The 23,674-nt window shown below is 39.3% G+C and overlaps 1 long non-coding RNA gene across 1 annotated transcript; it reads right to left on the bottom strand.

Annotated features, from left to right (window-relative positions):
- Positions 1-15,931: 15,931 nt before the first annotated feature.
- Positions 15,932-22,463, bottom strand: LOC138906749 (uncharacterized). The gene is made up of 2 exons (XR_011414364.1): positions 16,967-22,463; positions 15,932-16,288 (listed from the first exon to the last, which is right to left on the bottom strand). It is a non-coding gene; the product is annotated as an uncharacterized lncRNA (long non-coding RNA).
- Positions 22,464-23,674: the final 1,211 nt, after the last annotated feature.

Raw genomic sequence — 23,674 nt, forward strand, 5'->3', positions numbered from 1 at the left:
TTTCCCCTTTGAAAGGTGTAATATGGTTTGGTAAGAAAGGGAAATTGAGTCTGAGGTATGTCAGACCATACAAAATCACTCAGAGGATTGGTCTGGTGGCTTACATGCTAGAACTACCTCAAGAGATGTCTTTAGTGCACCCGGTGTTTCATGTATCCATGTTGAAAAAGATGGTTGGAGATCCGTCGATTATTGTTCCGATTGAGACTATAGAGGTTAGTGAGAAATTGAATTATGAAGAGATTCCAGTTACCATTCTTGATAGGCAAGTCCAGAACCTGAGAAACAAAGAGATTGCCTCTGTGAAAGTGTTATCGCAAAACCAACAAGTCGAAGAGGCCACCTGGGAAGCCAGGGAAGATATGAAGAATATGTATCCTAATTTATTTGAATAACTATGTAATTGTGTCCATGATGTTAAAAGCTATCTTTCTACAAATTTTGTTTCCCCTTATACAACTTATGTTAAGGATTCTCCTTCTTGGTAGTGTAATGTTTATGGCATTGTGGCCGGTGTTGATTGCATTGTTTTACATTGTGGTGTTGTGGTTATGTTGTTAGGATTGGTTTTGGGATTCTATGGAAGGTGGATAGGCCTAATTACAGGGGAGTCTCTCGCCAAAAGTTTGGAAATTTAGGGAGTTAGTCAAAATTTGGGACTGCTGGTGTGTGAAGTAACAGTTGGGTCACATTAGATGATAATGGAGGATTTTTACCGTCATTCGAGGAGGAATGATCCTAATTAGGGGAAGATGTTAGGCCCCTCAAATTTCCTAGTAGTCTGAGGCCATAAGCACGCTCACAAGTCGCTTAAGTGTCGTCTTGCCTTCCACGAGGGGTTAAGGACCATAAAAACTTAGATGATCATGATATTAAGTTTAGGAGTTGTATTGGATATTGTTGAGGGCCTAAGGATATCCCTAGAACTAAGCCATGTTGGGAACTATGCAATGGGCTAAAGTTTTAGATAAATTAGCACAAGATCCAACTTCAAACGCATGTTGTTACCAAACTATAAAGACTTAGGTGGTGATATACCTATAAAATTAAAACACTTTGAGTCTAGTATCCAATGCATCAAGCCGTTTGTCATTAGGATATTTCTATAGAAATGTATGGCCATTTTACCGGACCTATTCCATATGCGTGCCCAGATGCGCGGCTGCGCATATTATAGGGTATTCTGCCTTGTGCGCGTGGCCAGATGCATGGTCATTTGCCCAGGTGCGCGACCACACACGTAAAAGTCCTACAAATACCCCAAAGGCCGGGTAGAGAGCGTGGCTAAGTCATTTATTTGAGCTAGGTCTTGCCCTATCAAGGGGAATCCGTCCTATACTTCCCTCCCATGAACCAAGGTAATGTTTTGGAATATTTTGAGTTGATTACTACTCCTAAACACTTATATTAACGAGGATTAATCTTATACATCCATACTTGGTCAAGAACACTACAAGTTGGGATTCTCAAAAGTTTCACTATAAGAGGTATGTCTACCATCTCTAACAAATCTATGGTGATTAATTATGTATGAAATATGTGTTATGACTTATGGGATGGTTATTGGAAGCCATAAGTGCATAACCTAGGTTGTGTTGGTATTGTAGAGATTGTAAAATGAATTAATTGATAACATTTATGGGTTGGGAGTGAAATGTTGGGCATGCATGTGTTAATATAAGTTGTGACGTGAAACATTGGTATGGAAGGTGGTTGTTAGGTGAAGAAATTCCATTGAAGGAGGTTGTAGGAAGATATGCACATTAGATGTTTGATAAAAGGTCTAAATGACATAAAATATAGAAATCTTACTAATATTGGCGCAATTGTGTTGCATATTTGTAGATTGAAGTTGTTTAGTGTGGTGGACCATCGTAATATTATTAAAGAACGAATTTCAGGTATGAAGGCTAAACTCCTTTTTTGGTATTGGAATTCTCGTGTTGTTACAAAACTCCATCGTGTAAAGTTCGGACATGGAATGCTATTGATGTGGAGTATTCAAACTAGTAGAATTGATGCCCGATTGGCATAACGTGTTAGAACCCTCGTGTGTTAATGATTCTCTATTTTTTACTTAATCATGTTATACCCCGTTGGGAAGAAGATCTTGTATGAAATCAACGTGATTAAACACTTTTTTCTCATATGATGAAACTTTACGAATTTACACTTGCTAAGGCCAAAGGTGCCAAACAGTTGATTAAAAGGGAACTCTTTTGTACATATTATTATCATTTTGGGAACTCGAGCTGTGGCATCATGGTTACACCTCCACCCACATACGTTGGGCTGAGGCGGTGGGGCCGCTTTGTGTATAGTTGTGGTATTATGAATACATCTCCGCCCGCATACATTGGGGTGAGGCGGCGGGGCCACTTTGTTTAGAGTTCTCGTATTGTGGTTGCACCTCCACCCGCATACATTGGGGTGAGGCGGCAAGGCCGCTCTATGTAAAGGTAGTTGTACAGGATTCTCGACTTGAAATTTATAAGTGTTATTAGAAGTTAATAATAAATCTGTTTTGACTTTTATGGCTACATAAGCCATATGACTGTTACCATGATTCATCATATTCATGTTGTATTTTCAAGTCCTTGAATAGGAGTTTTGGTTTTCATACTACTACTATTCGACATGTACTAATGTCCCTTTTGCCCGGGGCACTGCATCTTTAATGGCTGCAGGTGGTTCCACACCGGGAGGCATTGACCAGTAATAGCGGCACACTTTTTCCAGCTGACTTGGTGAGCCCCACTTTATTCCGGGGTTGTGCATCTTTTGTTCTGTGTGTATTATGTTTTGAGGTATAGTAGGAGCCTTGCTGCCGACACCATCATTGTACTCTTTTATATCTATTAGAGGCTCCGTAGACATAGTGTGGGTTATGTATTAGTGTGGGAAAGTTAAACTTAAGATGTCGCAATTGTATCTCATGCTTCCACTGTAGAACTATGGTTCTGAAATATATTGTTTTGGAGACTTATAAATGAAGTAACTGATGGTGATGGAACTAGTGTTACTCATGAACCCTCGTGGTATTAATTAATGAAGTTTATATTCTCTTTATATATGGGTGAGTTGCGTAGAAGGAAATCTAGCAGGCTTGCTTGGCCGGGTTACCTCGGTTGAGCGCCAGTCGCGCTACCCGAAGTTGGGGCATGACAATTTTGACTTACGGATGTTTCATTAGTATTGCGGTACTCACTTGGTAGATAGACTGCTGGTATTCGAGTTTTTGCTATGTGGAACAGAAGATTCATAAAAGTATTCCTCGTGGGATGATCGTGCATGAAAGATGTGTTAGTCATTCGATTGCTGGAGTTGGGACCAGTTACAGTGATTCATGTGTTCTATGAATTTGGAGACTGGAGTTCTCAGAAGCATATTGTTTCAGGGTTGCGGCATGTTTGAGGTGAGTATTTTATTTAAACTCAGTGGAGGCACTAGTTCCGTTAATTATTTATGATAGCTACGCCCTATAAGTGTGTATATATGTTAGTATTGAGCCCATGTGCGGGCATCGGGGAAAGTATTTATACTCGGAAGAATGCTTAGGCTGTGATATGCCTAGAGTTGGATGTTAAGCGTAAAGTTATAATGTTTCTCGTATTCGTACCTTTGTTGAGAACTATTCGGGCTATACTTGAGGTTACAAAGAGGCTAATTCCCTGAATAAACTTGGTAGTTACTATTTTTGTGTTAACTTGCCGATTTGAGCTGTGATAACACACTTTGCACATGCATACTCTATGGCGTGTTATTTATACCAGTCCAGGAGCATAAGAATCTTATTTCAATTATCATATACATGTGTAATTGTTTGATTGCTCATGTATGATATGCTTGGATTGGAAGCTTGTGACCATGCCATACAGATTATGTTATTGGCACATGAGTTGTCCGTGCAGGTCCAGATATTAATACTATAGCACGTGCGTTTACTGTGCGGTTAATGTTAATGTGAGTTGTAAGAGAGCTGGTTACCGTTATTAGATTTGTGTGTCTTGAATGATGAGCTCAAATCATTGCGGTTGTGGTGGTGCTTGTTGAACTTGGGAAACGGTTCTCTTATTTGAGACATTTTCCATTTTTGGGTGCACGGATTGCGTAGTTTGTGGCTTGCGTTATATTGGTGTTGTGTGTATGTGGATTAGTTCTGTTTGATAATATAAGGTCATTAGACCTAGAATGGGTACGATCAGGTTTGATTACGGCGTGTTTGGAAGAATAAAAAATTTAAGATCTTTTGTTTTAGGTGAAGATGCTGCAAAAGCAACAATTGCGAACCCTCACAGATGCAGATATTCCATCGTAAATGCGGCATCTGACAAGCCCAAGGAAAGTTCCAAATGCGACACTGATGTTAGACCCTTTCGCAAATGCGAGCTACCCAGCCAAAGGCCAACCTTCGTAATTGCGATCAAGATGTTGCAATTGTGATATCTCAGATTGCCCTGCCAACTTCGCAAATGCGATGCTGGTGCTCACAATTGCGATAACTGCAACACCAGCACTCCAGCAACCTGGAACAAGTTCAATACAATCCCAAACACATCTAAAACTCACCTGAGCCTTTGGGGTTCCACACCAAATATCCACACAAGTGTAAAAACATCATACAAACTCATTCACTTAAGAAAGCTCCATGGCTTGTTGATCTGGTGGGTGGTTGTGATTTCCTGTATGTTTCTTACAATATCGGCAATGTACGAAGGTTTTGGAATGAGGTTCTGTTAAATGTGGGGTTTTATACTAGTACTTGGTTGGGTTTAAGTAGTTACTGTGATCAGGAATGGTACTACGAGTATGCGAGTTATGTGGTATATTATGCGATTACGTCTTCGGTTATGATTATGGCTTGATACAGCTTCTTAGACTTATACAATGTGTAGATGTGAGAATCGGGTCTTGTAAAAAAATCTGGATGTTGGAAATTGGGTTCTAAGTTTTTTCCCCTCTTTTTCGGACTATACTTAAAGTAATGATTTCCAATTATATTGTGTTGTCAAGCCTATATGGAATAGGTTGACATGGGATCACCCCGAGTATGTGCGTGGCAAGGTGGAACAGTGATTTGGAGATTTAGAAACAACTCTTGGCACGTTCGAGGACGAACGTATGTTTAAGTGGGGGAGAATGTAACGACCCGACCAGTCGTATTGAGCATTTATGCCCCTTTCAACTATTTGAAGTCATGAATAGCTTCATATGATGTATTATGACGTGTATGAATCGTTGGTTTTGTTTTCAGGTGTTTTGGAATATGTTCGGAAGAATGAATTCCATGTTGGAAGCCTTAAGTTGAAAGAATTGACCAAATTTGACCTTTTAGTATTCGACCTCGGATCAGAGTTTTGATGATTCCGTTAGGACGGGATGATGATTTTGGACTTGGGCATATGACCGAAATTTAATTTTGATATTTCTAGAATGTTTAGACATCATTTCTTCAAGCATAAGTGGTACCAAATTAAGCAAATGAGCACCAAATTCAATTTTGATTGAAGCATTAGATCTGTATTGAAATTACGGAGCCATAGCAAACGAATTCGTCGTGTGAGAGAGTTATGCCCATTTCCGTATCGAAAAATACTACAGTTTTTCTGGGGCAGGGGCAAATCGCAGGTATCAAATGCAATTTATAAGTCTTATGTGTCAAATGCGACTTGCCTGGACAGATTCTAAAACGGGGGTTTCGACCATTTTTAACACATTTGGAGCTATGGAGCACGGATTGAAGAGGTTTTTGAGGCGATATTCAACATATGGATTGGGGTAAGTGATTCTAACTCGGTTTTGGTTAAATTACACAAATATATTGTTGTTGTTATTAACAAATTAGTGTTTTGGGTTGAAAATGGTAGAACATTTTATAGACTCTAATTGAGGGTTTGAAGGCCGAGTTGTGGTCGCATTTAAGTAATTTGGTATGGTTGGACTCGTGGTTGAATGGGGGTTCAGATTTTGTAATTTTTGTCGCATTTTGAGATATGGGCCCCACTGTTGACTTTTGGTTGACTTTTCGAGCAGAGTTAGATATTTTTACAAATTGTTAAATTGTAAGCATTGGAGTATATTTTGATTAATTTGCACGTTGTTTGACTAGTTTCGGATCGTTTGGTTTGGAATTGAGGAGATAGGAAGTCGTTCGGAGGTTGATACATGCGGAATGGATTTTTTGGAGTATTGTTTAGCTTGCTCTGATTTGATTCGGCTTGTATGAGGTAAGTAACATTTCTAAACTTAGAGTTGAGGGTATAAACCCCAAAAATACGTGTTATATGATTTGTTTGGGGGTGACGCACATGATGGGCGTATCGGCGTGCACCATAGAAATTGTGACTTAATTGATTATGTGGAGTTGCATAATCAAATAATCATGTCATTATCCACATATCCTCCACGTGTTAGAGGAATTGAGCTGAGACTCATGTTAAAGATCATGTTTAGGCTACGTGCCGATATTTTTGGGACCCACAGAGGTCTTATTGCTATTGAATTATTTGTTTAAATTGTAATTTTGTTCTCAATCACATCTATTATTTTCATATCATATCTCAGTCTCTATTGCTATTCATTGATACATCATATCATCATGTCAGGCCGATTTTCATGACATTGTGAGCCCGAGAGGCTGGAGAGATTATTGACTGAGTGAAGCCGAGGGCCAGATTGTAAGTGATATTTATAGGATCGGGTTACACGCCGCAACATGTCTTTATTTATTTATGCATGTATCTGGCTTATTATAGTGCTTGGGCTGAAAGAGCCCCTTCGGAGTCTGCACCCCCCATAGTGAGCGCAATTGCGTTTACATTTGGGATGGATCTTCCCTAAGAATTTATATTTGGGCATGGATCTTTCCTAAGCATTTACATTTGGGCATGGATCTTGCCTAAGCATTTACATTTGGTCATGGATCTTCCTAAGCATTTACATTTGGGATGGATCTTCCCTAAGCATTTACATTTGGACATGGATCTTGCCTAAGAATTTACATTTGGGATGGATATTCTTTAAGAATTTACATTTGGGCATGGATCTTTCCTAAGCAATTACATTCAGGATGGATCTTCCCTAATCATTTACATTTGGGTATGGATCTTGCCTAAGCATTTGCATTTGAGCATGGATCATGCCTAAGAATTTACATTCGGGATATATCTTCCCTAAGCATTTGCTTTTGGGATGGATCTTCCCTAAGTATTTACACCTGGGCATGGATCTTGCCTAATTATTTATATTGAGGGATGGATCTTCCCTGGGTTGGATTGGTTCTATACAGTACTGAGTGACTGAATGTCAATTATTATACATATATATATTTGGGATGGATCTTCCTTGGCCTGGATTGGCCATATATAATACTGAGTGACTGTGCGCGAGTTGTCATTTATATTTGTGCTGGATCTACCCTGTACAGTGCCGAGTGACTGAGTGTGCTGAATATTGAGCGTAATGAGTGGAAATGAGAGACAGTGAGATTGAGTACTCTAAGAGTGTGAGTACATGAGTTCATCACAGTGTTGCATTGCATTAGACATGCATACTTGATATGTAGGCGTAAAGAGGTATTTTTCCTCATGTCATCTAATAATGAAATTTCTTATCTGTCGTTAAAGTTTTTGAGAAAACTCACTGATTTCAGAGTTACTCATATTTTCGGTGATTTTTGGTAAAACATTTGAGTTTTACTATTATACTTGATAAGAAAAAGTTTATTTTCCAGAATTGTATACGAGTTGAGAATTTTATTGATTATTGGTGTGGACTCTGACCTTGGTACAAGATCGTCACTACTTTCAACCTAAGGTTAGGTTTGTTACTTATTGAATACATAGGGTCGGTTGTAGTCATACTACACTTCTGCACCTTGCGTGCAAATTTTGGATGTTGATGCTGTTGTACATGGCAGGAGCTAACATTGAAGATGTACTTGCGATCGAGTCATATCTGCCGCTTGTTCTAGGTAGCTTTAGAATTTTCAAATCCGCTCATGTATATTTCAAACAGATAACGTATTATTTTTATTTCACAACAACTTTGTAAATTCTTATCTTAAAAGCTTATGATTTGTAGTACCAGTCCTTGGGAAGTGTATTAGAGTCAGTTAAATATTAATTGAATCGGATTGTTGTTATTTAGCTTACCTAGTGGGTGAGGTTAGGTGCCATCATGGTTATTTGGATTTTGGGTCGTGATAGTACAAAAGTTAATAGAGTAAAGGTGTGTTTGGTACGAAGAAAAATTGTATTACTTGGAAGGTTAAGGGTAGGGGTGGGGTGTGGCATGGCAGTAGGGGTAAGGGAATAGGGTGGAAAAGGTTGAAATCATTTAAATCTTTTGATATCCCGACTCGACCGACATCCTAATCCTATGGATATATGCCTCGTATTCCGCCATATTATTTGTACAGGGGAACCTTATCTTAGATGAGACCAGGTAATGTTGTATTTATTTGGAAATTAGGACTGCCCCAATTCCTACTCCCTTAAAATTTGCAGTTCCACCGAAAAACATCCTCCACCCTGGGTACGACTCTAAAATGTCCTCCCCAGCGAATAACACCTCTTCATCTAGAAAATATGTTGTACGTGGCTCGTAATCTTTGTCCACCGGGTTTTGTGTGAGATGATCGTCCAATATTTGTCCTTTGATAGTTTTTGCATCACGTACACAATGTCAAACTCGCGGAAAAGTATATGTTTAGCTAACTTTCCCGGAGGCATCGGCTTCTGAAATATTGACTTGAGCGGGTCGAGTCGGGATATCAGATATGTGGTACATGCGGATAGGCAGTGTCTTAACTTCTGAGTGATCCAAGTCAAAGCACAACAAGTTCATTCGAACAAGGTGTATTTGGCTTCCTATGGTGTGAACTTCTTGCTCGGGTAATAAATAGCCTGCTCCTTCTTTCCAGTCTCATCGTGCTATCCCAATACGCATCCGAATGCATTATCCAACACGTGCAAGTATAGTAGCAGGTGCTTCCCAGGTTCAGGAGAACTAGTACTAGTGGACTCAATGAATACTCCTCTAATCTATCGAAAGATTTCTGGCATTTTTCTGTCCACTTCACTGCGGCATCTTTCTTCAATAATTTGATAATTTGTTCAAAGATGAATGTTGGCATGGCTATGAACCGGCTGATGCATTTCAATCTTCTGAGGAAACTCATCACATCCTTCTTGCTTTTGGGAGGAGGCAAGTCTTGAATGCCTTTGATCTTCAAAGGGTCCAGCTCTATCCCCTTCCTGCTGACAATGAAAGGTAACATTTTTCCAGCGAAAACTCCAAATGCACACTTCAGAGGATTCAACTTAAAATTGTACCTTCAACCGTTCGAAGAACTTCCTCAAATCACTCAAATGATCTGTGTTGTTCCTAGATGTGATGATGACTCCATCCATATATACTTCAATTTTCATTGTGGATATGCCATGGAAGAGAGTCGTCATGGCCCTCATGTAGGCATCCCCAGCGTTCTGAGTCCGAACGACATGACCCTGTAGAAACAAAGCCAATCCCAAGCCTATCCTAATATTTCCATCCTTCTTCGCCACCAGTGTACGATGTTTGCCAACCAGGTAGGATAATTGGTGACCCTTACCACATTTGCTTCTATCTGCTTGGTGACTTCTTTCTTTGAGTTTCTGCTTGGATGGTGTCTTGGTGGGATTGGTGGGAAATCAATGTGAAATGATGTCAGCACTTAGTCAGGGCATGCCATCATATGACCAAGAGAACAAATCGATGTATTGTCGGAGGAGCTCTACCAATTCTTCCTTCTGTTTTGCCTTCAGATGGATACTGATTCGAGTTTATTTTACATCTTCTTCATTTCCCAGATTGATCATCCTTGTTTCTTTAAGGTTGGGCTTCTTTTGGATTTTTAGCTATTCGATCTCTTGCAGTAGGTTCTCTGGCATCAAACTCTCGTCATACTCTTTGTAATCCGGGTTGTTTTGCTCAAGGGTTTCATTACATGTCATAATCAGGGAACACGAGTTTTTATTAATTTGATTACTGAAAACAAAATTAAGTATAAAAAACACAAAAATAAATTTGTAATGATTTTTATGAAACGAATTCGTTTATTTCATCAAAAGGAACGTCTCAGCATTCAAAAAGGCGATTTTAACAAAGAAGCACAGGCATGGTCCAAGCCTCAATTGACCATGCGGTATTCCAAATTACTATAATTCTACATTACCAAGATTCCCGGCGAACCAGAGATGGACTGGTTATCAAGTTCTCCAAGGTCTCTCCTGGTTCGGCTGAATGGTCGGTGTCTTGATATCAGCCTCACCGCAACATTCCTCAATTATGGCCATGAACAATCTTCCCATCCCGTCGATGATGTCCTCTTCCTGCGGCAAGCTCTGACCCGGGCCCGGAACATGTTCTAGTACAAAAACTTTCTTAAAAGGGTTACTTTTGTATGTTCTTTCAGTTGTAGGTTGGTATCCCAAGCCGGCGGTACCTTTTTGCCCCTTTGGTTGAATTGGATCAATTATCCCATCTGATCGGGCTCCCAATCCAGTCACTAGTCTGTATCTATACTTCATCATTTCTCGAATTGCCATTTTTTACTCAAATGGTGACTACACGCTGTGATCCTATTCATCTTTCCTATTTCTGTTGCCTGCATGATCTCAGCCGCATGGAAGGCAACCCCATCTAATCCTTCTATAAAAGGAATTGCACGCTCCAAATAGGCTGATCGGTTCTATTCTCCATGTATCAGAATCTCCTAACAATCCCATTCAAACTTCATGCACTGATAAAGAGTGGAAGGAACTGCCCCTGGCATGTGCATCTAAGGACTTCCCAATAATATGTTCTATGAATATGAGATATCCATCACCTGAAACAGTATTGGGAACCCAACGGGTCCAATTTTCAAAGCTAAGTAGATTTCTCCGATGATATCTTTTGTGACCCATCAAACGCCTTTACTCTCACATGGCTTTCTTTTACCTCCGTCATTTAAATGCCTAATTCTCGCAGAGTAGAGAATAAGAAAATGTTTTGTTCAGATCCCCCCGTCGACAAGTACTCGAGATATGACTTTGTCTCCACACTTGACGTGATGTTCAGAGCCTTGCTGTGATCTATTACTTCCACAAGAAGTTCATACCTATGGAAGGAAATCTTGTTCGCCTCCACCATCTTCCTAATAGTTTCTACTAGTGCCTCACTTGTAGTATTGCCTAGCACGCTCACCCCACTTAAAATTTTCACCAGAGCGTTTCTGTGACTGTTAAAACTCATCAATAAGTCCATAATTGATATGTGGGAAGGGGTCTTCCTCATCTACTCTTCTATAGAGTACTCTTTAACCGACATCTTCCTCTAGAACTCTGCTGCCTCTATGTTAGTTATGTTCCTCCTCTGATTTTATTTCGTGATCGGGGGGTTTACTTTTTCTGGAGCGTAGCATCTTTCTGCCTGACCTAGTCATCCCATGAGCAGCTGCGGTATTTGTCATCTTGGATTTTCCTTTCGATTGATAAGTCCACGGAACTGCTTTATATTCTTGATTATCCTCATCACTAATGGCTGCGATGGGTTGTTGTTGGAATGTCTGAACCATTACTTGCGGTTTCAGTTGCACATTGATCAATGGATCTTCCCGAGGAGGTGTCCTTGCCACTCCGGCATTACCAATAGTAACAATGGTCCCTTTCAAGTCATAGTCCTCATCTAGGGTGATCATGTTAGCTCCTTGGAATCTGTGGTTTGGTAGTGGGTTGTGGTTTACAGTTGGTGGGTCTAGGGTGAATTGTATAGCACCACTCTTAATCAGCACTTTGATCTCATTCTTTAACCTATAACAGTCCTCGGTGTCATGTCCAGGAGCACCTGAATGATAGGCATAATTCTTGTTTTCATACTTGGTAGGTTGATTGACAATTTTTCCGTCCATCGGGTATATCAGTTCGGCTCTTCTCAATCTCTCAAATATATTGGGCTAAATCCTAACCAATCGGGGTGAAGTTTATGGGGTTCCTTACTTCAAAGTTCGGACATGGTCTGGGAGCATAAACGGGTCTATTTTGGTGGATGGTGGTTTAGATGGGAGCATATGCTCGGGGTGGGTTGTAGTGGGGTTGAGTAATATAGTATGGTTGGGTGTTATATACTGGGGTGTACGTGGGTTGGTTTTGAGAATGAGTGTTTGCGTAATAGAGGTTTTATAGATAGGGAGGACTCGATTGATAATAGGGGGCAATCGCCGTCACTTCTCTTTCTTCTTCTTCCCATTGCCGATAGAACCGGACTCTATCGCCTTGCTAGTAGCCTGTAGCGCAGCCATTATTGTATCTTCCCTGACTTAATACCTTCTTTCAAGAAATCTCCCATTTTGACCAGCTCACTTCTGACCCATCATCCCCATCATCTTCTGGAAGTAGATTCCCTCTTAAGCACGACTGAAATAATTTGTCAGCTCCTCGTCATCCAACGGGGGTTCTGCCCCGGCAGCCTCTGATCTCCAATGACGAGCATACTCCTGAATTGACTCGGAGGGCTTCTTACGTAGGTTCACCAAAGCGAATCTATCTGGGGTGATCTTAGTGTCAAACCTGAACCGGTTCATGAAATCTTCAGCCATGTCCTGCCACTCTCTCTAATATTTCGGCTCACCTGGTGTACCAAGGGAACGCTTCCCCAGTCAAGCTTCTTATTAATAGTTTTATTCTTAACTTTTTGTTTCTCCCCACTCCGGCCAACTTGTCATAGTATGCCCTCAAGTGAGTATGCGGATCGCCTGCTCCATCAAAGATATCAAACTTTGGAGGCTCGAACCATATGGGTATATCAAGATCAGGGTGTATGCATAGGTCTTCATAATCCAAGCTCTCGCTCCCTCAAGCAACTTGCAGGTTATTCATCTATTTCCTTAGTACCCGTAGATGTTCAGACGGTGACTCATCTTCTTTAGAATTTGCTTCTCCCTCCATTTGAGCATACTGGTCTATCTCATAAGGCATTCTGGCAGTGATGGGCACGGTAAAGGTAGGTTCAAATGCGTTATATACGGGTGGAACATATTGCTCATGGGTGCCGATGTGTGCCGCATGTATATGCTACGTGTGGTTGGTGGTGAAAGTGACATTATCACGAGGGGTGTGGACCAAATTGGTGGTGGCTGGTGGATTTTGTGATGCTTAAACATAATTGGTAATACAGGGTGAGTATATGGGAGAGTTTTGTGGATTTGCGGGGGTTTTTGGTGGTATAACTTGGGTTATGGTGGGGGTTTGTGGTGGTAACTATTGAGGTTTTAGTAGATTGTCGGGGTGGAGGAAACTGGTCGGGGATTGAATTAAAGGGTGGAAAACAGGGTGGTTGTGGAAGCGTCGTCACGGCCAGATGTGCCAATTCCCTGATCTTTTTTACCTCCTCTCTTAATGACTCCATCTCGTGTTCCATTCGGGCAACATGTTAATCATTCCGAGTCTTGTCCCTTCCCCCTGATCCCCTTGGGTTGTTGACTACCACCAGAGCATTTCTGATCGGATTGTGTGTTGCATTCATCTTCCCTTTGGACCTCAGGTTGTACGGTGGCTCAGCTAGTTTTAGGTATCAACACAAATTAACCTTTATTTCAAGGATAAATAAATAAAGTGATAAAGCAAGAAAATAAAAAAAAGTAGAAGTCAGTATCACATCGAACAGTTAGTTTACGTATTCAAACAAGCATGTTTTATAAGATATGTAAGGACGTCTCTTTGCCAGAGGTAGGGCAAAATCACGAGTTGACAAACAATCAGATTTTGACACATTCGGATACGGAGCAAACTTATTTTTTCATTGATGAAATTGGTCGGTTACAAGTGGGATTACAAGGCTTCAACATTGATACAAATATGGGGGAGGGTGACACGGTTTTTTCAGTGATTACAAAGATTGCATGGGCTTATAGAATCGCCCTTAGGGAACGAAAAGTTCAAAGAGGAAATCAACCAGCAACTCAATAGTCCTCCCCGGAGTTTCCTCCTAAACTCTCTTCTTCTGGATCTTCCTCATGATCCTCTTCGACCTCCTCCTCATTTTCATCATGATTGTACTCTGGTTCTTCTTTTGGATCTTCCTCTAGTTCTGTCTTAGACTCGATCTGTATGTATTCAACTATCTGGTTATTATCATCCAGCGGCGGCAACATGTAATCGATCGATCCCGGAACCACTTGTTGATGCATGGCATTGCTAAAAAGGTACTGAAGTAGGATCTCATGGCATATTTGCAAGACTACTGTCGAGTCCTCCAATTCGGTTAATCCCTCCCTACTAGGCCTGGCCAATTCGTCTTCTTCATTGCTCCACACAAAATACTCAGGCGTGCACCCGAAGTTTTGCCCCATTCCCATTGTGATCAGGTCGTTCCACTCGTCCTAGAGTCCTATTACCCTTGGGATTGCAATCTGCCCATTGTAATCATCCTCCTACAAATATGTCCTTGACCAAAGAGCGCACAAGGTTGAATCCCTTCCAGGCCTACTAGCTCGATCAAGTATTTTCCGAGGCTTCTCAGGATCACTCTACCACTCAACCAAGAAAGTTTCTAGTTGATGAATTCCCCGCTAAAGTGGGTCAACAGCTCCTGCTACTCCTCCTTCCATGTGGTGTAACCCAATGCCTCATCCTTTCATTTTGGTTACAGATCATGTTACTAGTGCCGACAAAGTAGTCAATGGTTGGTTCCTTCTAGAAGAAATGCTCTGTAGCCCATATACGTAGTAGCAAATTACAGCCTCTGATGAAATCATATCCTCTTGAACATGCTGACAGTGCTCTGAACATCTCTGCCAGTATCATATGAACAAGCATTACCCGCAGATTTCCTCGAAAGGTACCCAAAACTAGGGGTAATAGGTTGATGTTGTTCCGCCCCTTTATTTTTGGGAAAACCAGAAATCCCAGCGGTGCTAAGGAAAAGGTCAGGGGGTGAAGGCTCTCCCATGTTGCTTGGTCACATTGAAATTCCTCAAGATGCCAGTCGTAGCTCTCTCGAAGCCCAAATTGGTCAAATATTTGGTCTAAAATCACCCATCCATCCTCAACATTTCTCAAGTTATTGTTGTTCCTCAAACCCAGGGTGTAGAGGAATCTGTAGTCCAGCATGATGATTGGCAGTATAGGCTTCCCCCAGAAAATGGCAACTCACTGAAACTGGTAAATTCCACTAGTGTTGGCGTCGGTTCATAATCAACGAACTTGAAACCAACCTTGGATTGGTCCTAGAACTCTATCAATAACCTGGTGAATACCCTGTCAACTCGAAGGTTGATTAGGGCGGTCAGTTCTCCTAGATGCGTCCTAATTTCATCTTCGTGCTCTCGTCGGATATTCCTCCACCACTGCTTCAATTGGTGAGGTGCTCCCATGACCACGCTGATTTCCGGGACGTGTGGTTGATTTCCCTCTAGGAAGGGGTGAAGGGTTTGTTAGGTTTTTTTGCTCTGGATCCTTAGTGTCTCATCTGTATTGATTCGTCATTCCACAGAAGGCATATCATTGGGTGCATGACCCGTTGACATTAAGGTGGCTTTCCTGATTGTGAGTCAATACCAAAGATCGACCCACCTAAGGTTTATGCAGCATAACCTATGATTGCTAAGAGTAGAGTGTTTCCTAAGTTTTGAGTTGGACTGAATCACTACGAGACAGAATGTCAGTTGACCTGACATAGCCGTTTCCTAAAACTAGAGAGTTTTGAAAGAAGGTTCGGATGGGTGAAAAGATAACCCTTGCATTCCATTGTGTGTGATTGTGTACGGAGAAGACTCGATAGGAAAAATGTGATGACAGTGTATAATGCAGTATGTCATTACCCAAACCGAAGGGCCGTGATGGGCACCCGGTGCCTAACTCAATCGAGTACTAACATAACGTATCATTCTTATCATACTATCATGGGTAAATGAGCCAGAAAGGTCATCAAGAGATGATCATAATTAAACATAAGAGAATACTCGACATAGGAGGACCCAGTATGGTATACAAACTTATACATGTGACATACAAGCCTATAGGACCGAAATGATCATTTATACACTCAAAACATAGGCCGACAAGGCCACACAATCATACATATACAAGATATCTGTCTATAAGCCTCTAAGAGTACATAAAAATTGTAAAGGTCGGGACAGGGCCCCGCCATACCAATGTCCAAAGCATTCTCACCAAATAGGCAACTCTGGAGCTAGTGGAGTGCACCAACACCTTCAGCTGAGCTAATAGCCTACTTAGGGGACTGTCAACCTCTCTATCGAGACCTGCGGGCATGAAACGTTGTGTCCCAGGCAAAAGCGATATCAGTACAAATAAAGTACCAAGTATGTAAGATATGAAAGCAGTATATAAAAGACATGAAAGAAACATGTAGTAAAGAACTTAACCTGTAAGTCTGAATAAGTCTGTGAATCATTAAACATTTATAATATCATGCGTATGCATATAAATGTCATATCATGCATAGGTATATGTGTACATAACATCATCAAGCCTCTGAGGGCATCCATCATATCATCTCGGCCTCTGTGGGCAAAATCATCAACGTATACCAGCTGATCAGGTGATGGTGCATATATAGTGCCATAACCTTTCTCCATACCCCATATACATATAATATATGAGTACATAACGCTATATGGTCATGGGTTAATGTACATGTATAAATTAATGCAATGTATAAGAAGTAAGTCAATAAGTTCTCTCAGGATGTCATAAGATCAATATGCCTTCGATTAATATCATAAAATAAACTTTATCAACTTACGTATTTTATGTGACCCATGAACAAATGATATAATAATAGGTCACATGGGAATCAAGAACATAGGCACCCCTAGTACTTATAAGAATAGAGTCATTTTTTAAAGTTTTGCGTTTGCTTATTTCGTTTGTATCATATGGATCATGCCAAATGGAAAGAAGGGATAGCCTTAACATACCTTAACTCCATTTATTCCTTAGTACCTTCCAAGCAATTCTTCAAACAACCCAACTCAATCAACCATAGCATAAGGAGATTCAAAATCAATGCTGAGTAAAGGCTAACTCCGCAACTGAAACTAGTAGCTCATTTATGTAAATTTGGGCAGCATTTCCCCTGTAACAAGGACCTCATCCAATACACATACCAACAACAACAACCAGAGAAATACAATAATAACAATATCAACAACAGGGTACAAAATATTTCATTAACAAGTCATCAACATATCACGACGAGCGGCAAGCTCCGATTGAATCCCTTTAGCACCCTTCAACACCATTATCATTCATTCATTAACTTAACAATGTAGCCAGCATGATATTAAGTACAATTGGAGAACTTCTAACCTCCTATTCATCTCTAATTCACCCTCAAACAGCCCAACAATCTAACAACAACAAGTACAACTTTCCATTCTTATATTGTCCTTTCTCTTCATACTCATAGTACCAACAACAATTTTGACATGCAGACAATATTTTATCATAACATCATAAGAGAGTCATTTTCAAGGGTTTTCAACTATTTATAGTTCATGGAAACAACCTTTCCAAAACAGTCAATTAAGAACAATAACATCTCAAATTATTTCAAATCTGCTCTTGTAGTATTTTGCTCAAATAATGCAACCAACACACAAACAACTTCAAGCACATGTAGTAGGATGTTATACTCACCTTAACCAGTAGAACCAACATGATATTTCAGCCAAGCACAGCCTGCAACTATTCTCAATGACATCACAACACTATAGGTGTTGTATTATCTTCTTGAATCAACTTTTGGTGTTCAAGTTTGTATGTAAACACTTGTAGTTCTCCATGAAAATCTAATATATATGAAAGAGGGACTAATTATTACCTTAATCAACAAGAAAAATATGAAATCTGAGGTCACTTACCTGTGAAGAACCCTCCAAAACAGTCACAAGATGAAGAACTACGATCTAGCAAGCACCACGAGATTTCTAGCGTTGGATTCATATTTGTATCATAGGTTTTTACCCTAGAATCATGGATGAAGCCTTGGAGAGTATTTAGGAGGGTTTAGGAACTGTTGTGGTAGAGAAGTATGAGTTAAAACGACTTATAATTGACTTAAATACAAGCTGGTGTTTTACACTGCCTGCGTAGTCTCGCGAAAACACAAATATCTCTCTACTCCAATGTTGTATCGACGAATGGTTAAATGAGTTAGAAACTACACGTGTATATCTTCAATTCGGTAGGTATATCACCCCGTAATTCCAAGTATATTTGGAGAAAATCTCAGCTATATTTAACCTAATTTTCAGCACATTTATGAATGTAACTTGTGAGGACCTTTGCCAGCTTTTGCTTCACAACTCGCTTGACTTCAAAATATAACACACGAATATCATATGACTAAAATAAATCATAACATAACCTCGTTGTAATGTTAAGAACCCTAGTCTCACCCCACAAGTACATGTTATAACATTCCAACTTGTCGCCTTTCGACGTAACTTATTTTCCTCAATTCGTTTAGCTTCTAAGCCTTTGAACCCTCTTGGTACTTATTATCCATGATCTTAAAGATTTGTAACCTCCAAGGTAACATGATTAACTTACTGTATGTACTTTCAAAGACGATCTCATTTATGAGCTAACATCAGTTGACTTACGACGTACTCTCACGTACGAAAATATGGGGTGTAACACAGTAACAAATAATTGTGGTGAAACAATGATAATATAATAGCAGGCAGGTAAACACATATTAGCAGGTTGTAAAGCCATGCAAAAACATAGGCAAAAATGAGTAAACACATATTGGCAGGCAGAAAATAAACAAACATCCCCAAGTTCAAATCTAGCGTAAGTCTGCTAAGGTCAGAACCTAAGTGTAAATCCTGAACAGAGACGTCGTGTTGTTGCATCCTATTTTGCACTAGTCACAATAAAACTAATGGTTCTACTGAAGTTGATAAAAGAGAGTCGCCACATAATATTTAAGATATATTAGGGTAACTATAAGTTCGTGAAATTACTATCCTAATGGTCTGCTAACTGGTGAGATTTGGGTAATGGTTCTAGTTACTCTTAGGGGAATGTGTTAGGCATCCCATAAAATCTACCTGAGGTAACTCCTTAAACTTAGGCTAGGTTTAGGGAAAGAGAGGTCTATATTCTATTTAATTAGTGGTAAAAATGGCTAAGTAAGTTTTATGAAAAATTGTTTTAATTCTTATTTAAAAGCTCATCGTTTTGAAAAGAGTTGTGCATTTACCTTGAAGAGAAGGATATTAATTATTTGTAATTTTTATAACTTTGTAAAGCAAAAGATTACTTTAAAAATGTGCCTTAAATTAGAAATGGGGTATACCTTATCCGAAAACTATTTTAGCAAGAAGTCTTATGTTTTTTTCAAATTCATTTGTTGTTTCTTATGAATGTGGTTGCCTCTATTTCATTAAAATAGTGGTTGTATGAGAAACATAGATAAAACCGTTTGTTTATGAGCTAGATTAGCCTCAAAAAATTTATTGCTCAAGTATCGAATGCAAACGATCTTACAATTCCAGTTTGGCCTTTTTACCTACAAATATTGGTTTGCCATATGTTTCCTAAACAACCAAAATATCAATACAATATCCAATAGTAATGTTAGCTTCAAAGACATATACATAGAGGCAAAAAATAGTAATAGTTATCGTTAAAAAATGAGAGAAAGGAGGGAGAGAGCTGGACTATTGACATTAGGCCAGCGGATAGTAAGGCACAATGGGGTTCACATCAGCGGCAGACTCTAGTAAATCGGATAAAAGAGGCAATCCAGTTCTGAGACCTGGGCATGAGTCCCAAGAAACTCAGTAGGCCCAGATTGAACATGCATAAACCACAAGGAAATAATTAGTGTAAATCAATGTGAGATAAAAAAAATTATAACACGTAACAATAATAATGAAAGGCTTAGAGATACAGTGAAACCTGTTTTACTTGTATTAATTCTATGAGGATTAGTAAGAGTTGATGACCAAAGGCTTAGAGTAAAACCCTCCCCTGTGGGCCTCCTAACACTTAAGCGTTCACGAAATTTACATGGACCCCGAGCAGTGCTTGTGTCTTACCTTAATCACAAACCCAAGTTTCGCACCCAAATACCCTTAGTCACCCACTACTAATATTCCTCAAAGGTTTAAACACAAATAAAGTTTCACGTTAGCAGTTTCACATTGTCAAAAGTGGACATAAAGGTTCATTCACACAAAAGCTCAACAACATGAATCAAATAGCTATAGAGAACATGATTCTATTATTAGAGTTCAAAGGTAGTTCAGAACCAATCACAATATTGACCTTAAGGTCCCTTACTCGAACACTAAGTACAAATATAAATCACTACAATTGGACTTATAGGGTCTAGCAACCTCAATGACCTTAAGGTTGATCATAACATGCATCAGAATATTTTAGTAGATCATTACTAGAAGGAAGTTATAGGTTGAAGAGGGCTAGTTGTATATCGTCAATAGATAGGTGTTATCTTTAACTAATTAAAGTTCATAGATGCCTTGTTAAGTGATCTAAGTATCAGTAAATGATATGGAAGGACATATGCATTGATCTCATTAATTCTACCGAGGATTCAATATTTCAGCATCATTAACTAGGTTCATAATACTTAGGATAGGTAAAAAAATATTTCAGTGATCTTCAGATCAGTCCATATTAGATATACACATAGTTGAAATCTTACTTCACTAAAAACTTATACTAACAACTTTGTTCAAACTTCCTAGACATGATAGAAAACAATAGAGACATCAATGTAAACAGAAAAGTAAGTTTTTCCTAATAATATCTAATACTAACAATGTACAGTTTAATAGGTTTTCAAACTACTAAAGCCAAATAGCACTCCAATTCATGATATGGTTCTTTTAAACCTAGAGATAATAGACAGACATGGAGCAGTAGGTAGGAATGTCTATCCTTAGTTAGTTAAAAAAAGATAAACAGACCATAATAAGTTCATTTAAATAAGTAAGTGAGTTCAAGTTACACCAACAGAGTTCAATTCATTATCTTCATACACACAAATTATCAATCTCATTCCATCAAGATGACATGGCAACATGATCAAGTCTGGAGTTACTTAAGCAAAGTAGATTAACATGAGAAACAGGAGCAAGTCTCTTAATTGGGATCATTCATTTGAGTGCAATATAACATAGTGGGAGGGTCAAGACTGCACATGGCTACAAGTATAAATCTTGGCAAGCAGCACATTGATCCAAGCATACAACTTTCTCAAGTTAAGGGAATAGAAAGAGTTCATGACTATAATTGGAGTAACAAAAGTAGCATGATAAGTGAGGATACAATCACAGAAGTCAAACAGAGGTCATTCAATCAATGTGACAATACAAGTAACTTACTGCTACACCACATGATTCAAACAATCATGAGGTAACAAGTAATGACATGGCTGATCAAGACATGGTAAGTGAGCAGGTTTAATGAGGGCTATGCCAATCAGTTCATCACATGACTTCAAACCACATTGTTTAGAACAGACATGGCATTAATAATAGGATTGTTGGCTAGGATCGTCAAAGCAAACATATTGAAGGCAAGACATGAACTCAAATAAGAATAATTTATTGGACCAAGATAAAGCAGTACATCCATACGGTCGTGAAGATCAAAGCAACATGTTCCTGAATAAGAGATGTCTTAATAGAACATCAAAAAAGTTTAAAAAATGATTGAATCGACTTAGTAGACATGATAGTGCCTATATAATCATTATCTTTTGATTTCTAGGGATGAATCATGCATAATATCATTAATATAAGATTTACTCTATTTTGATCATGAGGACTTAAAAGGATTTGCTCATAAGGATAGTGCAGAATCATCTTAACTAACTAGACCATGAGAGTTAAAGTCCAATAACTATCACAGATTAAACAACAACACTAAAGTAATATGACTATCAGGAAATCATTAATTCTAGAAGCAACAGAATAACATGAATAGCAAGACATGGTGAAAATCATATATTAGCATGTACAGCAGAACAACATAGACACGAAATCACATAACTAATTTAGGAAAAATAAAGAGAAGAGGTTAGTATGAACTGACCTATTGAGGAGAAGCAAGCCAAGTAAATGCTGATTGTTAGCCGTTTAGGAATTCAACCAAACAACGATCAACTCACGGAGATTGAACTCGAACAAACAATGAAAAGGAAGAAAGAGAAATTAGAGGGGAACTATTGGAACTTAAACTTAGCATAAAAGACTTGAACTTTTTAATTCTTTCAGTGTATGAGTCATTGGTATTAAGTGTATATTGATTGTTTGTTAGGTGAAGACATTGAATGCCCTATTAATAGTGGCATTCAAGTAGCTTAGGGTTTTGATAGGTTCAAATAGTTAGTGGAGAGTGATGACAGATGGATGATAATAGCAATAGAGTTGAAATCAGAGAACTCCAGAAGGGAAAATAGTGTAGGATTTACCTGGGCACGAAGAGATGAGAAGGAAGACCGTTGAGGCCATTGGACCATCGGTCAAGCCCTAATGTCTAAAGTCATGGCGTTTGACCTCTGGACAATGAATAACAATAATGAAATCAGATATAATATTCATGCATGCTTTGATTTTGAAAGAGAAGAGCCACGACAAATGAAATCCCATGGTCACTCTTTTAGGTCTAGTGTTCTGATTTGGATTTTGAATTGTAAAGATGAAAGAGAAAAGAATTCGGTGTGATTCACATCTAGCAGGGACAAATGAGATGATTTGAGGCTGAATCGAGTGACCTTGCACAAATTTGTGCAAGGTTTTTTGTTTGATGGGGTTTGGTGGGATGAGAGTGTCATCCTAGCCTAGGGTTGCGATGGATAACTGACACTAAGTGCCGATCATCACTAAACTTGCTGATAATCTACTAATCATGAATATAAACGGATAAACTGAACAAGTATAAGCATAGTTGATAAGAACTATACAATCTGGAAAGCTGACAAGGCTAACAGAAGCTGACACATAAAAACATACTAACTTGCACATGTGCATATCAACAGGCCTCTAGGAATGCTGAACTAAAAAGGTACTGATGGAACAGGGCCTCGTCATACCCAAACTAGCTGACTTTAAACATACCAAAAGATAATTAACTTCGGGAATAAGCGGAGTGACTCCAACAGCTGGTGGATGGCCTACTGATGTGGCTCAAACGTTGATCTATATGTACCTGCACTACATGAAACGCACCACCCCGGAAGGGACGTGAGTATGATATGTACAAAGCATGTAAAGTGGAAAGCATATGTAAAGCATACTAAAGTGTGACTGTAAGATAGAAATCTGAATATAAGCTGAAAGCTAAACAAGAGTCTGAACATGTAACGAATTTGGAACTGAACCGGAGGTTAAGATGAAACTTTGCTAAAACTAAACTATTATCTGATCTGGTAGCTGGCTGGTGTTATGGGCTATATCCCCCCAACCAGGTAACTGTAAAACTGAACTAGACTCATGTATAGTCATGCAATGCAAACTATAGCTATATACGTGTATATAACATGCTTGACTGGTGTTATGGGCTATATCCCCCCAGCATGTAAACATATAATCAACAAGCCCAGCTGGTGTTATGGTCTATCCCCCCAGCATATAATCAATAGG

Source organism: Nicotiana tomentosiformis, chromosome 2 (assembly GCF_000390325.3).
Source record: "Nicotiana tomentosiformis chromosome 2, ASM39032v3, whole genome shotgun sequence".
In the NCBI taxonomy this organism is placed as follows: Eukaryota; Viridiplantae; Streptophyta; class Magnoliopsida; order Solanales; family Solanaceae; genus Nicotiana; species Nicotiana tomentosiformis.